The sequence below is a fragment of the Aegilops tauschii genome, chromosome 2 (genome assembly GCF_002575655.3).
Source record: "Aegilops tauschii subsp. strangulata cultivar AL8/78 chromosome 2, Aet v6.0, whole genome shotgun sequence".
In the NCBI taxonomy this organism is placed as follows: Eukaryota; Viridiplantae; Streptophyta; class Magnoliopsida; order Poales; family Poaceae; genus Aegilops; species Aegilops tauschii.
In genome coordinates this window covers 217738152-217757684 of record NC_053036.3, presented here as the reverse complement: position 1 = coordinate 217757684, position 19533 = coordinate 217738152, and positions in this window count along the sequence as shown.

The window sequence follows — 19533 nt, the reverse complement described above, 5'->3', positions numbered from 1 at the left end:
ACCTACCAACGCCATCTACGGAGCATCCTGGCGGCTCAGGAGGCCAGACATCACGCCGTCCTAGAGGAGATCGCGACGGTTCTCCAGGAGCCACCAGGGCCCGCGGAGCCTCCCGAGGCTCAGGACCCTGGCGGCTCGTGAGGAACGACTCTTCGGCATGCATCATCGGCTACTCCAACATCACTCCACCGGCGTTATGAGGTGACTCTTTCCAGTTCATTCAGTTGGGGGCTCCCCTCGGGCAGCATTATCCCCAAGTCGCACGGGTTTGTCCCTGCGATGTGTATCCTTCTGCATCTTTAAGTTTACTCCAATTGGGGGCGCCCTCCGGGCTGCATCTTCCCCAGGCCGCTCGGGTCCGTCCCACTGGCATGTATCGTTCTTGCATCTATCTAAGCTAACCTGCCCCTTTGCTTGAGTCATTCTATGGTTATCACCTGCTTATCTGGTACTTCGATACCCCACCCGCGACTGCCCTCGTTGCCACGGGAACAGCGCGCCGGTTGTCTTTCCTTAGGATTCCTCGCATGAGGAGGCTTGGCAGGGTGTCTGTGCTCGGGTCCATCCCTGCAGCGTAGATAAACCCAATGAGTGAGCTCTGTCTGGCGGGCCGACCCCGTTCACGTCACCTCCTGGGGTTGTTGGTGTCTGCCATTCTCATGGGATCGCACAACCCGCGTTGAGGTAGGGCCTCGTGAGTCCCGCGCTGGCTCACGAGTGCCCACACACACCTCGTCTAGCCCTGCCGTGCAAGCCACATGTCAGGGCGGGGTTGTACACGCCCCGGGGGCTCCACTCAGAGGGAGCCCTCACCCACGCACCAGTGGGAGCACCATGCTCCGTGTTGGCAGTCGACACGGTCGAGGAGCGGCTATGCCCGTGCAAGTGCGGAAGCGCTATACTCCGCGCTGGTGATAAACAACTGAGGGCGGCCCCATGGCCGTACCAACCTAAGGGAGCCACCCGGCTCAGTGTCCAGCCTCGCCGCAACGCTTTCCCCTTGGGAGAGTCGCGCGAGGGGGCTGGGCACAGGGGCTACGCCCAGGCCCTGCCTAGCATACGCCGCCCTGCCGGGTCCCTCGGACCTGGTCGTCACGCACCACTCCTGAGTGGGGCCTCGGCGAGGACAGGTATGAAGGTATGTTTGAGCGTCAAGGGGGACTCCTGGGCATCGCGACTCAGGAGCCTAACTAGCCACGTAGCCCCTCACTCCTTGGTCCGTCCTGGTGATCCGGACGGCCCAACGGCGGCTAAGGTATGCGCTGGGTCGGGCCCTGCCGACGTAGAACCCTAAGACCTACTTTAGTGGCTCCTTCCCGCGGGACGTTTGCGCGTCAAGTGGGACTCCTGAGCATCGCGACTCAGGAGCCTAACTGGCCATGTAGCCCCTCACCCCTTTGTCCGTCCTGGTGATCCGGACGGCCCAACGGCGGCTGAGGTATGCGCGGGGTCGGGCCCTGCCGACGTAGAACATCAAGCAAACGGGAAGGAAATCGCAAAACCTAATAAAATTATTACACAACATATTGTCCCCCAAACGACAAGCAGAGTTTTAACGCCTCCACGAGGCACGTCTCATGTCACAGGAAAGCTCACAGCAAAGTAAAACGAGAAGGAGCGCCGTTCTTCACCAGCAAGCCTTTTCTTCAGCCTTGGGCGCCGTCGTCAGGGAGCGCCTTCCCGCCGGCAGCGTCACCGTCGGCTGTGTCGTTGGCCTCGGTCGCAGGATCAGCGGGGCCATCGGTTGGAGGTGCAGGCTCGATGGCAAGGAACTTCTTCAACAGGGCTTCCACCTGGCCCTCCACGGCTGCGGCAGCAGCTGCGCAACGCTCTTCCTCCACGGGCTCAAGCAGCTCGCCGAGGTCGGCGTCGGGGTTGCGAAGATGCAGGTGGCTGAAGACGGGCGTCAGAGCCGAAGAAGAAAGCGTGCGGGCTTCCCCCTCCACCATGGGGCCGATCCCGCCGATGACACCCTCGAGCGCCACGACAAGATAAGGAAGCAGCTGGGCGGGTCCTTCGTCGTCCGTCGCGAGCGGCTTCTCCAAGCCCTTCTCATAGAGTGCCCGCAGCGCCTCGCATGATCTCTCTTCAAGGGACTTGAAGGCCGCGTGATCCTCTGGCAGAACCTTCGCTTTGGCTTCCAGCTGGGCCTTCTCTGCCTCCACCGCCTGCACCAGCTTCTCCAGGCGGCCGCGCTCTGCGGCCTGCGCCCTTGCCAGCTGCTCCAATTCGGCGTCACGACCGGTGACGGTGTCTTCTTGGGCCTTCATCTTCTCCTCCTCTGCCTTGCGACTGCGAGCCTCGGTCGCGCGCTCGTTGCGCATGGTCTCCAGCTCGGCCTCCATCGATCGGCAGCGCCCCTTGGCGGCTTCGGCATCCTTCAGCGCCACCTCGCGGGTGGCCGCAGCTCGGTCGGCGGCCCGCTTGTCCTCTTCGGAAGCTGCCATGGCCTGGCCCAATGCCGCCCTGACGGACGCATCAGAATGCAGCCAACCCGAGATCAGCTCTAGGTGCCCGCCACCAGGCTGCGGTCGGCGCCTTGAAGGTCGCCCCGAAGCCGCGCCAGTGCGGAAAGGGCCTCCTCCAAGGCGCCGGGAGAAGCAGAAGGATCGCGAGCCAGCGGTTCGACCGGAGGAGGAGGCTGCACCGTCGCCAAGACCTGTGAGCTGATGACGGCAGGAAGAGGAGCTGGGGGCTTCTGAACCTTGGCCGCATCGATGGGCGAGCTGGGGATGGGCACCTCCGGAGTCGGCTCATCCGAGGAGATCGCCTTCTCCTGAGAATGGTCCAATGTGCCTCGCGAGGACGATCGAGCGGGAGAAGTGTGGGTGCCTTCACCACCTTTCTGCGCTGGAGGGGGTGCGGCTAGGCCAGGCTGCTGGGCTCACGAGGAAGTGGCCACCCCCTGTCTCTTCTTCTTCGCCGACAGCGTCGGCCTGATAATGCAAGAGGAGAACATCAGGAAGCAGCAACAGAAGCGCGAGCAAGAACAAAGTCAGGGCGAGGTGCTTACTGGTCCATGGCTGTCGGCGTTCTGGGAACGGGGGTCCCCAGACTTGCCTGCCTGCGGCCCACGGCGTGGCTAAGTCAGGAGGCCGTACGGCCCTTCTTCATCAACAAGGAATCCAAGACCCTCGCGAGGGGCCAAGCCTCGCGAGGCGGACGACGCAAGACCTCCTCAGGAGTGGCCTAGTCAGGCAGGCTCACGAGGAGCGGAGATATCAAGGCGGGGCAAACCTCACGAGGCTCTCGTGCCGTGGGCCATGACGATCGACACCAGGCGGGCGCCAGCACGCGCAGCGTCCTCTTTGGTGCTAATGAGGCCAGCGCAGGCAAGGAGTACCAAGGCATAAGGCAAAGGTTGCTATATCGGTGCAACGAGACCAAGACCATGAGGACGGCAAGACGGAGGTCATCGTGGAGCCCAAGACGACGTCACCACCAGAGCCTTTTGCAGGCGAAGACCACTTTTTTCAGGATAGCTTGTACTAGTTGTCCCCCGTCAAATTTGCCCGCCGTTGTTGGCTCCCTTCCCGCACAATATTTGGGTAGAGGACCAGGGCCTGTATAAGTAGAGCTAGCCACAACAGTAGGGAGCAGTTCATCGGGCAGTTCATCCAGCTCTCACCCGCTAAGCCACCAAGTGCAAGAACACCTCAACCTCAGGAGGCTGTTCTTCCCCTTGTACTGTTCATCATCAGCCCAAGAGGCAATCCACCACCACCACACTAGAATAGGGTATTACACCACAACGGGGGCCCGAACCAGTATCTTTGCATTGTGAGTTCGTCGAGTTCGTCCGCGAGATCTTAGCGAGCCAGGGCATAGATCGGTAGGAGGGAAAGACTTCGCGCGCACCCCAGTGTTCGAACCTTAAGGGTTTGCCGAAACCGCACATCCGACATTTGGCGCGCCAGGTAGGGGTGCGCCGTAGCTTCCCTTCCATCAGTTCGTCGCTCCGTCGTCCCCATGGCGGATGCTCGCCGTGCTCGAGCTGAGCGTCGGGCTGCCCTCGCCGCCCGCGTTGCTCAGATGGCTCCCGTCGGCGGGCCACCTCATCGTTCTCCGTCTCCTGCCGCCAACGCTACCACCGCCCCGGCGGGGAACGAGCAGCAGGCATCCTCGCTGCATCCTTCGGTGCGGCTGGACGGCCGCACCGCCACTCCCTCACTTACCCCGGCTGGTTCCTCGTCTCATGCACGCTGCGCTCCCATGGAGGCGCGGGCCACACTCCTCGCCGCAAACGAACTCCTGCGCTACCGCCCCGTCGACGACCTCTATGTGGAGTGGCTTGACCACGTCGCCAAGCTCGTCCGCGCCGCAGGGGGCTCCCCGGTGCCGTCCCTCTCTCTACCTCACCCTCAGCCAGCCACGGGCGATGAAGCTCATGGCGCGCCTCCACCACCTCTGCCCCAAGACGGTGCCTTGGCACCAAGGCGCGAGGCCCCGCGGCGTGATCCAGCACGCCCGGTGCCCGCGCGCGAAGAGAGAAGCTGCCAAGAAATCCCTCGGCCGCGAGAAGCTGCACCCGCGCTTCCCGCACCACCTCGTCAAGACCGCGCACCGCCAGCGGCGGCGCCGCGCGGACCTCATCAAAACCAAGCTCCACCTCCGAAGCGGGCCCCGGTAACCACGGCCGGCTGCCGCGCCTTCAGCCCCGAGCTGCGCAGCGCCGCCTGGCCAGGCAAGTTCAAGCCAGATCTGCCTCCTCGCTACGATGGCACCACCGACCCCGCAGAGTTTCTGCAGCTCTATGAGCTGAGCATCAAAGCGGCCAACGGCGATGATAAAGTCATGGCAAACTGGTTTCCCATGGCTCTCAAGGATGGAACCCGCTCCTGGCTCCTGAACCTGCAGCACGGCTCGATCTCCTCCTGGGACGAGATGCGCGACCGCTTCGTCGCCAACTTCCAGGGCACTCGCGACCGCCCTCCGGCCGCGGGTGACCGACGCCACATCAAGCAACAACCAGGAGAGACCCTCCAGAAGTACATCCAGCGCTTCAACAACACCCACCTCAAGATCCCCAAGGTCACGAACGAGGCCATCATCTCCGCGTTCTCAGACGGCGTCCGTGACGTCAAGATGAAGGAAGAGCTCGCCATCCACGAGGAGCTCTGCACATCTCAGGAGCTGTTCAACCTGGCGACCAAGTGCGCAAGAGCTGAGGAGGGGTGCCTCTCTCTCCTTGAGCTGCCAGCCACGGGCGCAGAGGTGAAGAAGGCCAACGCCAAGGACGTGAAGCGCAAGGAAGCAGCAGTGCTAGCAGCGGAGCCCGACACCAAGCGGGGCAGAGATCAACCCGAGTCATCCAAGAACAGCAGACCGTTCTGCGCCTTCCACCACCTGAACACCCACAACACCGGCGACTGTCAAGAACTCAGAGCCATACGAGAAGGACGCTTCGGTCGACGCCCCGAGCACAGCGAACGGGGCTATGGCCGTGGAGGAGGACGTGGAGGCGGACGCTGGGACGACCGTGGCCCGCACCAGGAATGGCGCGACAGGCGTCATGAGGACCGCTGGCAGGACCATCCTTGCGAGGGCGCCTGGAGGGACCAGTCTCATGAGGATCGCCCTCAAGGCAACGCTGGTTTTCCCCCGCTGCCGCCGCCAAGAAGGAACGACGACCACCATCAGGACGAGGGGGCTGGGGGCTTCCAGGAGCCGCGTGCAATCGCATGCATCCTGGGCGGCGCCCAGGCCCCAGCCTCTCAGCGCATCTTCAAACAGTTCGCTCGCGAGGTGAACGCGGTGCTCCCCAAGCTCGAGGCCACGCACCCGCTCAAGTGGTCCCAATGCGCCATCACTTTCAACTCGGTAGATCAGCTCAAGTGTGCGGCCACCGCCGGCGCCCTCCCGATGTTGTGCTCCCCAGTCATCAGCAATGTGCAGGTTACCAAGACCCTCATCGACGGCGGCGCAGGGCTCAACGTCCTATCTGTCGACACGTTCGACAACCTCCAGGTGTCGTACGAGCAGCTCCAGCCTACCAAACCTTTCTCAGGAGTGGCCGATGGTTCCACCACACCGATAGGGCAGGTCCGCCTGCCTGTCACCTTCGGAGAGCGCAAGAATTTCCGCACCGAGCTCATCGACTTCGACGTCGTGCACATCCGCCTGCCGTATAACGCCATCCTCGGGTATCCAGCCCTGGCCAAGTTCATGGCAGTCACCCATCACGGCTACAACGTCCTCAAGATGCCAAGAAGCGGAGGAATCATCACGGTCCCGTGTGAAGAGAGAGATGTGGTGTGCTCCCTTGAGCGCACCTTCCAAGCTGCAGCAATCGACGACCCCGACAGCAGAAGTGAGGGCCCTGCGGAGGCCATCCCCAAGAAGAAGCAGTTGCGCCGCGCAGGACCTCAGGAGGATGGCGTCGCGGCAGGAGCCTCATCAGGATCAGTTTCCGCCCCAGGGGCGCCTCCCTCCATCGCATAGGAAGGCGCACCGAGCGCCCTCCTCGGGCAGGGCTCGGGGGCTCTCTTCTGGAGGGCCTCAGACCTTGCCAACCTCACGAGGGAGGCGTTTGGGCACCACTTGGAGGCGTGCTTTACAGCATGTGTCCCTCAGGAGAGCACAGGGCAAGGAGTGCCCACCACTCAGGAGTTCATCACCAAGACCACTCAGGAACTGCAAGCCGCAAGAGCCATGCGCGGGGACAGCCGCTCACGAGGCGCAGCTCCCCATCCTGGCGAGGATGCTGGGCTGCGTGTCTGCATCGACGTCCCCGGGCTCAACAGGGCCGCATCTCAGGAGCGCTTCTGGCCATCGCATGTGGGCCGCTGCGAGGGCCCGCCACACAGCTACGTTCTCATGCCCTTCGGCTTTCCGAGCGTGGCGTCAGCCTATCACCGCAACATGCGGCGTGTCCTGGCGGCTCAGGAGGCCAGGTACCATGCCGTCCTGGAGGAAATGGAGACGGTCTTCAGGGAACCACCCGAGCCCCCAGAGCCTCCCGAGGCTCAGGGCTCCGGTGGCTCATGAAGAGTCACTCCTTCGACGCACGCCTTCAGCTGCACCAACTCTACTTCGTCTACAGAACCAGGTGACACCTTCCAAGCTCGTTTAGCTAGGAGCGCCCCTTGGGCTGCATCATTCCCAGGCCACATGGGTCCATCCCTGTGGCATGTATCCCTTTGTTTATGTCTTTAGCTTACCTTGCCGGGGGCGCCCCTCGGGCTGCATCATCCCCAAGCCGCTCGGGCCGGACCCAGTGGCATGTATCTTCCTGCATTTACCTAAGTTGATCTGCTTTCCATGCTTAACCTGCCCACGGCTATCACCTGCTTGATCATCGCCTCCCACCGGGCCTTCTCACAGGCACGGCACTGGTGCATGGGTCCGTCCCTGCCACGTCGACAAATCTGAGCGGCCGAGCTCTGGCTCGTGGCACGCCCCGCGCACGTCACCTCACCAGGCCCTCAGTGCCTTCACTTCATCCAGAGCAACCAGCGGCAGGCTGACAGCTGTAACGGCAAACCATGTTTCTTCTTGTGCCTGTTCACAGGGATCCTGTGGGAAGGATAGCAGGCGGCACTGCGATTCTCCTTTTCTCTCGTGCAATTCGCTTGCGCGTTAAAAGGGGGGCTCCTGAGTATCACGACCCAGGAGCTCATATTGGCTCTTTAGCCCTCACCCCCTGGCCTCGCCCACGGCATCGCGACCTGGCATACCAGCGGCGGCTGAGCTCGCTCGAGGGCCGGGACCTGAGGACGCAGAGCACTGAGGAGAGCATGAGAGGAGGGAAACTCGTGTGGGCCGGCCTGGCTATGCCGCACAAGTTGGCGCGCAGGCCTAGCGCACCATCAGGAATGGCCGCGAAGTCAACAAGATAAGTCCCGCCCTCGGATCGGCTAAGTGTTTGGGCCTAATGGTCACTCCCGCCTTGCCGCAACCCCGTTGCGGCCACGTCAACTCACTTTCTCGCCTTACCATGGCTGCTTGAGCGCTAAGGGAGACCTCCTGAGCATCGCGCCTCAGGGGCTCTTACTAGACCTCGGGCCGCACACCTCCTCGCCTTGACCACGGCACGCGACCTGGCATACCAGCGACGGCTGTAGCCTGCCTGGGGACTGGGACCTGTCAGCATAGAGCAACAAGCTATCGCGAGGAAAGAAAGGGGGGACCGAGCCTTAACGGGACATGCGTTCACCAAATTCTCGTAACCAGGAAGATAAGCACAAAATACATTGCAGGCCCTTACATGCCCCCACCGGGTAATTCATGATTCTTCATAGGGAACAAAAGCTAAAACTAAGGGGAATCCTATCTACACACTCCCGTGGCAGATGCCATCATCAACAGTGGGCCACGGGAGGCCCGCGCCGACCCCATCAGATCAGCGGCTGACGGTGTCCTAGACTAGGGGGTACTCACCACGTCATCTCCCGATCTGTTAGATTGGGCCGAGGACCCCCATGGCCGTATACTCATGGGCCAGTTCGGACAGCTGCCGCATACAAGGAAGATTCCACAAGACTTGGCGATCAAGACAAGGACTCCTCCCCACCGGCATATTCGGCTAGGAATCTTGTTATCCTAGGCCTCTGGTGCATTATATAAACCAAGGCCAGGCTAGTCGATAGACACAAGAACAATCATAATCATAGGCTAGCTTCTAGGGTTTAGCCTCTACGATCTCGTGGTAGATCAACTCTTGTAATACTCATATCATCAAGATCAATCAAGCAGGAAGTAGGGTATTACCTCCATCGAGAGGGCCCGAACCTGGGTAAACATTGTGTCCCCTGCCTCCTATTACCATTAGCCTTAGACGCACAGTTCGGGACCCCCTACCCGAGATCCGCCAGTTTTGACACCGACATTGGTGCTTTCATTGAGAGTTCCGTTATGTGATCGGCAAAACGATCAATGGCTCGACGGCAGATCGACTGCGACATCGGCTTCTTCGTCACCGGCTCGGCTGGTCACCTTGGCTGGACCAAGGACTACGCCCTACCTCCGATCGTCATGTTCGGATGAGGGCCTTCATCAACATCAACTCCAATCTCTATCAAGATCATGGAGGAATCATCCATGGGGCACGGGGGCTCAACGTCAACATTGCCCTCGGGTGACCGTGCTGTTTTTCTGGACAGCGAACTTGTATCTGCCACCACCGCCTCCTCAAGTGTCGTTTTAACGGTTGCTTCGGTGGAATTGTGCGGAATTGAGTCTACAACAACCCTGGAAAAATTTGTCGAGTTCCGATGGAGGAATCTCTGGCAATCCGCGATATACCGGAGCCCTGTCAAATCTGGACGGGAATCTGGACGAGTTTAGGGCATGGTGTCCAGCTTCTAGCTCGGACGTCCTTTGGAAGATCCAACCGTTGATCGGCTGCGGAATTCCTATATCAACCACCCCTCAATATTTCAGCTCGACCCGACCGTCCAAACTTCGGGAAGCTTCCGATTAGTGCATCACTTTTTGGATATGTTTTCTGCGCGAAAACGAATCCGACCCGAGTTCGTCTTTTTTATGAACGGGATTTCGGACATCCTTTTTGAAGGAAGTTTTGTATGGGGTATTGTGTTTTGTTCCCGAACACATCCCACTAACTTTAAAATCTTTTGAACATGATATTCACCATCATGCTGGTGTCAAACCTGTCCGGCAATATTGCTCCAAGGCTGCCGACCTGCGCTAGACACGTCGTCGCTTTGCTGAGCCAAGCTCAACTTCTTCGGATCATCATCTCGGCAAGCCGAACAAGAGTTCGGCATCGCGAAGGATAAATCATCACCAACATCGCCGCCCCACGGATTACACGGAGCGGGCACACCGGCATCGCCGCACGGTCACTTCATCAAGCCGGCATTGACCACGTCACGACCTGCATCGGCAGGGCCGCACTATTGCTCCTTCAAGCCGGTGTCCATCATGCTGACCTACTTCGACTCATCGGCTGACATCGAGGCTTCGACATCTCGACTGGACCGGGGGCTTCGCCATCTCTTCATCAACCTACTTCAGAGACTTCGGCGTCACTAGCCGACCAGCTCCGTCACGTTAGCTGGACTGAGGGCTTTGCCTCGGCGAGCCAACCTTTGCCAGCATCGCCATGCCGTCGCTTTATCGCCCATCAGGCAATGGGTGTGCGGATCGAGTCCCAATTTTGGGAATCACCTTTCTTCGGATTGCTACAACAAATAAACCAGGTGCTATTAATCCTAGTATTTTTTGCTAGTTTGGGTTCATTTTTCCCAAGGAATTATTACTCTGGTTTGTCCATCATATGTATGCAGGTCTATCAAATGGTGGCCGCATTAACAACGGTCGCATGGTGGTTCGGTCAGTTTCCGTACATAGTCCGGCGAACGACGCATCCGGAACTCGGACCGACCTGTGAATTTAGGCTTTGCCACGCCTTTACCGGATCACGCCGACTGTCACGTCCCTAGTTCTGGTATGACCTAGACTAGCTAGTCATGTGTGCATCATGTTTAAATTTCATTTTAATTTGAAATGGGGATCTGTGAAACCCTCAGAATCATTTCTGGAAATGACCCAGATAAAAATTGCGCCAAAAGGTTCCAAGAAAATGTTCATGTTGCTCTCTGAAATTATTGGACAGAGTTAAATTCAAACCAATATTTTTAGGAGATCATAAATATTTATTTTGGGCATTTGGAATTAATGCAGTAATTATTTGCTCTGGATATATATTGTTATATATATATAATATTGTCCAAAAATTATGCCATTTGTTGAGGAGTTCTGGAATAATACCACTAGCCCCTGCAAAAATTAGCATAAGAAAATAAAATGATTTAGTATTCTACTAAATCAGAACAAATGTCAGAAAAATAGAAAAGAAAACAAAAAGGGAAAAGCTTACCTGTGCTCACCCGAGGCCTGGCCTGGCCCAGTAGCCCAGCCGGCCCACTGGCCCAGTGCCAGTCGTCGTTGTCCTCGCGCCAGTCAGACAGGCGTGTGGCCGACGCGCGCGCACCGCCGTGCCGCCACGCCACCAGCCTGCCTGCCCTCTCCCCTGCCAGCGCGACGCGCTGAGCGACGTCGCGGGTGCCGTCCCGGTCCGGTCGACCTCCTCGTTTTTTCCCTCGCTTTCTCCCTTGCTCTCTCTCACCGCGCCGGAACGCTGCCGTCGCCGCCACTCGCCATTGCCGCAGCCACCATCTCCCCCTCGTCTCTCCGACACACGCAGGAGCTCCGCCTCCTCGCTCTGAAGCTCTCCGCCGAGCCACGCAAGCCGGAGCGTTCCGTGGAGCCGTCGCCGTCGCCTTCTTCGCCTCCGGCAGCCGTGGATCCCCATCGCCGCTCCGTCGACTCCAGAGCTTCCCCCGAGCCGCTGAGCACGCCCGCCGAACCTCCGTGAGCTCCCCTCCGTTTCCCCTCCGTTCCCGCGCTCGAATTCACGCCGTAGCCGTGCTAGCCGACGTGCCCGCGAGCGCCTCGCCGCCGACCATGTCACCGTCGTGGCAAGGGCCACCACAGCTCGCCCCGAGCATCTCACCGTGCTCCTGGTGCCACGAGGGTGCCGCAGAGCCCCTCGGGTGGCCTCCCCGTGCACCGCAGCACTACGCCCGCCCTTGGCTGTACTCCGGCCGCCGCCCGAGCTCCGGCCATCCCGCAACCTTCCGTCACCTCCCCTGGATGCGGACGAGCCCGGGCTACGCCCCGGTGCCCTCAGCTGCCGCCCCCGTGGCCTATATCGCGGACGCCGCCGCGTCCAGGGGTCGCCGGCGACGACCTCTCCGGCCTGCCATGTGGGCCCGACCTGTCAGGTGATTAGCTTAAGGCTAATCACCCTCTATTCTACCCCCACTAACGCTGACAGTGGGCCCCGGTGCCCCTAATCTTTTATTTTATGCTTAAACTAACCCCTGTCTCACTGACCAGTGGGCTCCGCCGGTCAGATTTGACCTGGCCAGCCCGTTGACCTGCTGACGCAGCGATGACGTCATGCTGACGCAGTAAAGGACTTTCTGGATTTAAAATAAATCAGGAAATTCCAGAAAATGTTCAAAACTTCTAAAATTCATAGAAATTCAACCGTAGCTCAGATTTAAATAATTTATATATGGAAAATTATCAGAAAAATGCAATCTATCCATCTGTACTAGTTTCATGCATGACAAACCAACTTATACCTACTGTATAAGTGAAAACATAAAAATGGCATATATAAGGACTTAAATTAGAGTTGCATTTGAACCTTTGGTTCAAATGGATCTCCTCCAAGTTGAATGCTAAATGCATTGGCTCAAAATACATCACATATTCATGCCATATTCATGCATCATATTGTTGCATATGATTGTGTTTTGACTGTCGACACCGTTCCCTCTCGATAGGTCCTGCTCCGGAGAGTGTTCCAGAGTACCTGTCTGAGGAGCAGTGCCACGCTGTTGATCTACCAGGCAAGCAAACCCCCTTTGTTCATTCCGATACAATCCTACTCTCTCGCTCCTGCTCTCTTTTACTGCATTAGGACAACAACGATTCGACTGCTAATTTATGCTGCGGTAGTTGAACCCATTCCTCTGCATGACCTGTCATTGCCACAGTAAATAGTTGAAACCCACTAGCATGTGTAGGAGTTGTTTGAGCCATGTTGTGTTCCTACCATGCCTTGCCTGCTATTGCTTAGAGTTGTGTCAGGTCTGATTCATTGGGAATGAGTTGGAGTGTTACGGTATGTTCTGGTGCTGAGGGTTAAGCGTGTGAACACGATTTGGTAAAGGTAGCGGTGAGAGGCCATGTAGGAGTACATGGTGGGTTGTCTCACTGGAACCGTCCTTAAGCACTGAGTTCTGTGTATGTCGTCCAATGACTAGCTACTACCACACATTGGAATGCTTAAGTGCCCCTCTCGACTTATTAACCAACTTGATCTCTGTCCAGGAGTTGCAATTAGTTCTGGTGTTTGTAGGTAGTGTTAGTAGTCTACCAAGTGGCACCCGGCCAGGTGGGCTTGGGACAGACTAGGCACAAGTGGCACGGTGTACCAAGCGTAGATCCATCCGGCGAGGTGGGCTTGGGAACCCTGCGCACATCGTTTGGGGCCGTGAGCGACACCCCGGCCGGATCTCCTTGCGGATGGAACCCGAATAGGCGATAAACCTGGATTAGAGTCTTGTGTGATTAGTCAGGTCGTGGCCGACACCCTCGCCAGGCTTCCACTTGAAGGTTGCCGAGGTACATGACGTGTACATGGCAGTAAGTGGCGAGAGCGTGTGTGACGCAGTACACCCCTGCAGGGTTATCATGATCTATTCGAATAGCCGTGTCCTCGGTTATGGACTTCTTGGATGCTTACGTGGTACATAGACAACCTGAAGTGGATACTCTAAAATGCTCAAGACAAGTGTGAGTGCTATGGATGGCTTCTCGTAGTGAGACGGGAGTGAATCCATAGTGGTGTATTGAGGTGGTGATTAGTGGACTCGTGTGCGCCTTCTTACCTCAAAGAAGTTTCTCGTAGTCGTAGAACAGGATAGCCACTGAGGCAAAGCTGGCTTGCTGCAACTAAACCCCACACTACCTTCTTGATACAAATGCATGTAAGATAGGATCTGATGTAAGACTTGCTGAGTACCTTCGTACTCATGTTGCTTTACTTATGTTTTTGCAGCGGAGACTTCAGTCTTACTAGTAGCTCCGCTTGGACTTCGACGAGTAGCTTGTACCTCAGCTACGATCTTGCACCCTTGGGAGGGTCTTGTAGATAGTCAGGCTTCTCAGCCTTTTTCTTTTGTAGTTGTCTGTACTCAGACATGTAATGCTTTCGTTGCTTGTATGCTCTGAATGATGGGTCATGTGACCCCTGTTTGTACTTAATGCTATGTGGCTCTTCTGGGCCTTTTATCTATATGAGTTCGCGTTATGTTGTGATGCCATGTTGTACAACACATATTTGCATGTTATGCGTACGTGTAACGTGTATTGCTATGTGTGGGATCCGACAATCTAGTTGTTTATCCTTGGCAGCCTCTCTTATGGGGAAATGTAGTCTAGTGCCTCCTTGAGCCATAGTAGTCCGCTACAGCCCGGTTCACCGGAGTCCTGCTAGCCCAGCACTACTGCTCTGGACACTTGACTGGCCGGCATGTGTTTCACATAGTTCCTGTGTCTGTCCCTTCGGGGAAATGTCGCGCGGTGACATCCGGAGTCCTACCTAGCTTGCTACAGCCCGGGTTCCCGGAGTCCTGTTAGCCCAGTGCTACAGCCCGGACACACGCTGCTGACCGACACGTTCGATGTTGATTCATGTATGCCTGTCCCCATACGTTAGTGCCGCTTTGGGTTCACGACTAGCCATGTCGGCCCGGGTTCTCTGTCATATGGATGCTAGCGACGTTGTCATATACGTGAGCCAAAAGGCGCAAACGGTCCCGGGCCATGGTAAGGCGACACCCGTGGGAGTACCGTGTGTGAGGCCGCAAAGTGATATGAGGTGTTACAGGCTAGATCGGTGTGACTTAGAATCGGGGTCCCGACAGCTTTGGTATCAGAGCCTGACTGCCTGTAGGATTTCCAAGCCAACCTGGTCGAAGTTGAGTCTAGAAATTCTTTAGTTATGTAAGGGAATTGATTGTGGAAGGGAACGTAAGGCTCTTTTTACTTCTTTTACCTCATGCCCTTCTGATCTGAGTCATCCTATCTTTCCTACGGGGTTAAGGAACTAGGCTTCCTCTTCTGTCTATCAGGATCACGTGTTACTACTCCGTAGTCTCTTAGGATCGGTTGGTCAGAGTCATACCCCAGTTTGAGTACCTCCAGTGTAGCCTGTTTAGTAATATCTCAGAATCTTGAGTGATGATGTTGAGTATGGTGCTACCCCGCCTTTCGCGGAATGTCTCATTTTGAGCTTTTTACTGCCGTTATGCTGCCGGATTTGTCCTAGGAGTTTGAGAGATACTAAACTTTTTATGCTACATGTTGCATCCTATAGTTGTTGTTGACCTCGTCCTTGGTTCCGCTTCTCAGGATGTCGTCAGTTAACCGAAGTTCTGTTGCTCGTTGCCTGAACCACGGAGGTGGTAGGGATGAGGAGGATCCTCCCGACCAGCCTTCGTTGGCGGATTTGATGTTAGAGATGGAGGGGAACAAGCATGAGTCTACCCGCTTGTTAGCACGTATCGAGGAGAACACCGCACCCCAGTGCAAAGAGTCAACGACCATCTATGATTTCATTGGTCTGAAACCACCTACCTTCCATCATTCCATTGAGCCACTCGATGCAGATGACTGGCTCCGTAGTATCACACACAAGCTGCGTTCTGCGAACGTAGCTGAAGGTGACAAGGTCACTTATGCTGCATATCACCTGGAAGGTCCTGCTAGTCTTTGGTGGCAGAACTATGAGGCTATGCTTCCAGCTGGCCAGATACCGACCTGGAGAGATTTCACTGAGGCATTTCGCGAGCATCACATTCCTCAGGCTCTCATTGACCGCAAGAGAGAAGAGTTCTGTAGTTTCACCCAGGGTAAGATGGTTGTTGATGCTTACAGTAGAGAGTTTGAGAACCTCGCCCGCTATGCTACAGAAGAAGTGTCCACGGACGCTAAGAAGCAGGCTAGGTTCCGGAAGGGTCTCAACCCCAAGTTGCGTCGAGATCTCCACCTGCACCATTGCAATACATTCCAGGCTCTTGTGAACAAGGCCATTAATGCGGAGACAGCTCAGCTCACATACGAGGAGTCTCGTAAGCACACCCGTGATTTGGTTTCTTCCTCTGGTTCTAGCTCTCATAAGCGCCGGATTTGGGTTCCGAACTCCGCTCTTCCACCTGGATATGCACCGAGGCCATCTTATGTGGCGCCTCACCCAGTCCAGCAGTTTGCTCCACCCAGGCCTATTGGTGGACCGCCTGCCAACGCGGGTCCACGTCCTACCTCCAAGATTTGTTACAAGTGCGGAGAGCCAGGACACACCGCCCGTATTTGCACTCAGACCCGTGTTGCTCCACCCCAGCCCGAGAAGTCTGTTGGCCGTGGTAAGCCATCACGCAAGATGATTAGCACCAAGTTAGCTCCCACTGAATGTGGACGGGTGCATCACGTCTCAGCTAAAGACGCTCAGGATGATCCAGATGTCGTTCTTGGTACACTCCTTGTAAACTGTCATCCAGCTTCGGTTCTATTTGATACTGGGGCGTCTCATTCCTTCATTTCCGAAAGTTATGCCCGCTTGCACGACATATCATTTTGTGATATGCCCTCCCCACTACTCATTCAAACTCCTAGATCCAAATGGCAAACTTCTAGTATAAGCCATGGTAACGAAATCCTTGTTGACAGACTTGTATTCCTTGCATCACTCATAGCCCTCAAGTCTTCAGATATTAACATCATCTTGGGTATGGACTGGATGAAAGCTCATTACGCCAAGATTGATTGTTACACCCGGTCTGTTCAGCTCACACACCCATCTGGCAAGATAGTCACTGTCTCCACCAGAATTGCAAAGCGTCAGCTTTATTCTCTTAACGCCAGTCCTCTTCCAGACCTTGAAGATATCCCGGTACTCCGTGACTTTCCGGATGTCTTTCCAGAGGAACTGCCAGGTATTCCACCTGACAGAGATGTAGAGTTTGTCATAGATCTTATCCCAGGAACCGCCCCAATCTCTAGGAGACCTTACAAGATAGCACCCTTAGAGCTAGCCGAGCTTAATAAACAACTCGATGAATCCTTGCAAAAGGGTTTCATCCGTCCTAGTTCTTCTCCCTGGGCTTGCCCCGTCCTCTTCGTCAAGAAGAAGGATGGTACGGACCGGATGGTTGTAGATTATCGTCCCGTTAATTTGGTCACGATAAAGAACAAGTATCCGCTCCCCAGGATCAACGACCTGTATGATCAACTCGCTGGATCCTCAGTCTTTTCCAAGATGGATTTGAGGTTAGGCTACCACCAAATCAAGATTAGAAACGGGGACATTCCTAAGACGGCTTTTGTCACTCGTTATGGCCAGTACGAGTACACCGTCATGTCCTTTGGTCTAACCAATGCTCCAGCTACCTTCTCCCGCTTGATGAACTCGATCTTCATGGAGTACTTAGACAAGTTCGTCGTGGTTTACCTCGATGATATCCTTATCTACTCAAAGAACGAGGAAGAGCATGCCGAACATCTTAGACTTGTGTTAGAAAAACTCAGAGAGCACCGCCTTTATGCCAAGTTCTCCAAGTGCGAATTTTGGTTGCCAGAAGTGACCTACCTAGGCCACGTCATCTCTGGTAAGGGCATTGCTGTCAATCCTGAGAGAGTTCAGGCCATTCTTGATTGGACTCCACCTGAAACAGTTAAACAAGTTAGGAGTTTCCTTGGTCTAGCCAGTTATTGTCGTCGCTTTGTTGAAAACTTCTCCAAGGTAGCCAAACCCCTCACGGAACTTCTCAAGAAGGATAAAAAGTTTGAGTGGTCCCCACAGTGTGAATACAGTTTTCAGGAACTGAAAAGACGCCTGACTTCTGCTCCCATACTGGTGCCACCGGATTTCACTAAAGACTTTGTTATCTACTGCGACGCCTCATGACAGGGACTAGGCTGCATTTTTATGCAGGATCGTCATGTGATTGCCAATGCATCTCGACAGTTGCATCCACATGAGGAGAATTATCCTACACATGATCTAGAGCTTGCAGCCGTAGTCTATGCTCTTAAGACATGGCGACATTACCTTCTTGGTAAACGTTGCGAGATTTACACCGATCACCAGAGTCTCAAGTATATCTTCACCCAACCAGATTTGAACCTTAGGCAAAGACATTGGTTGGAGTTGATCTCAGATTACGACTTAGGGATTACCTACACCCCAGGCAAGGGCAATGTCATGGCTGATGCGCTAAGTCGTAAGTCCTATTGCAACACTCTTATGTTGCAGCAGGGCCAACCACTTCTCCATGAGGAATTCTGTAAGCTTAACCTTCACATTGCTCCTCACGGATTCCTCTCTACCTTGGTGGCGAAACCTACCCTTGAGGATCAGATCATTTCTGACCAGAAGTTTGATAGGGGTGTTACCCGCATCAAGAGAAACATTAAGAAGGGAGTTGGTGGATGTTTCTCTATGGATGATCGAGGTGTTGTTCTCTTTGAGAATCGTTTGGTGGTTCCCAAGAATCAACATCTGCGACAATTGATCCTTAAGGAGGCACATGAATCTCCTCTCATGATTCATCCTGGTAGTACTAAGATGTATCAGGACCTACGCCAGAGGTTCTGGTGGACTAGGATGAAGAGAGAAATTGCTGAGTTCATAGCTAACTGTGACGTTTGTCGTCGCGTTAAGGCAGAGCATCAAAGGCCTGCTGGCACCCTTCAACCTTTAGCCATACCTGAGTGGAAATGGGATAAAGTTGGTATGGATTTCATCACCGGCTTTCCCAGGACCAAGAAAGGGAATAACGCTATCTTCATAGTCATTGATCGTCTTTCCAAAGTGGCTCACTTCCTACCTATTCGAGAGAGTATCACTGCTAGTCAGCTCGCTGACTTATATATTTCTCGAATAGTGTCACTTCATGGTGTTCCACTAGAGATCAATTCAGACCATGGTAGTCTCTTCACTTCTCATTTCTGGGAAAGTTTCCAAACTGCCATGGGCACCCATCTTTCCTTCAGTACCGCTTTCCACCCTCAATCAAGTGGTCAGGTGGAAAGGGTCAACCAAATTCTCGAAGACATGCTTAGAGCTTGCGTTATCTCATTCGGTATGGATTGGGAGAAATGCCTACCTTTCGCCAAGTTTGCTTATAACAATAGCTATCAATCCAGTCTTAAGAAAGCTCCTTTCGAGATTCTGTATGGACGAAGATGTCGAACACCCTTGAACTGGTCAGAAACCGGTGAAAGACAATTCTTTGGACCGGACATGATCCAGGAAGCAGAAGAGCAAGTTTGCATCATTCGAGAGAATTTGAAAACAGCCCAGTCTCGTCAAAAGAGCCAGTATGACCGTCGTCATAAGGAAGTGGCTTATGAAGTTGGCGACAACGCTTACCTTCGGGTTACTCCTATAAAGGGGACCCATCATTTCGGTATCAAGGGCAAGTTGGCTCCTCGTTACATTGGTCCTTTTCGCATTCTCGCTAAACGAGGAGAGGTTGCCTACCAGTTAGAACTACACCCACATCTTTCTCGAGTCCATGATGTCTTCCACGTCTCCCAACTCAGGCATTGCTTCTCGGATCCCATCCGCGGAGTGGACCATGAAATGCTTGATCTCCAAGATAATCTCACATATCGAGAGTACCCTATTCGCATTCTTGATCAAGCAGAGCGTGTCACCCGACGTCAGAACATCAAGTTTCTCAAGGTTCAGTGGTCTCATCATTCCGAGAGAGAAGCTACTTGGGAGCGAGAAGATCGTCTTTGACTGGAGTACCCCACCTTCTCTCCATCGACCCCTGAATCTCAGGACGAGATTCTTTCAAGTGGGGGCGAGTTGTCACGTCCCTAGTTCTGGTATGACCTAGACTAGCTAGTCATGTGTGCATCATGTTTAAATTTCATTTTAATTTGAAATGGGGATCTGTGAAACCCTCAGAATCATTTCTGGAA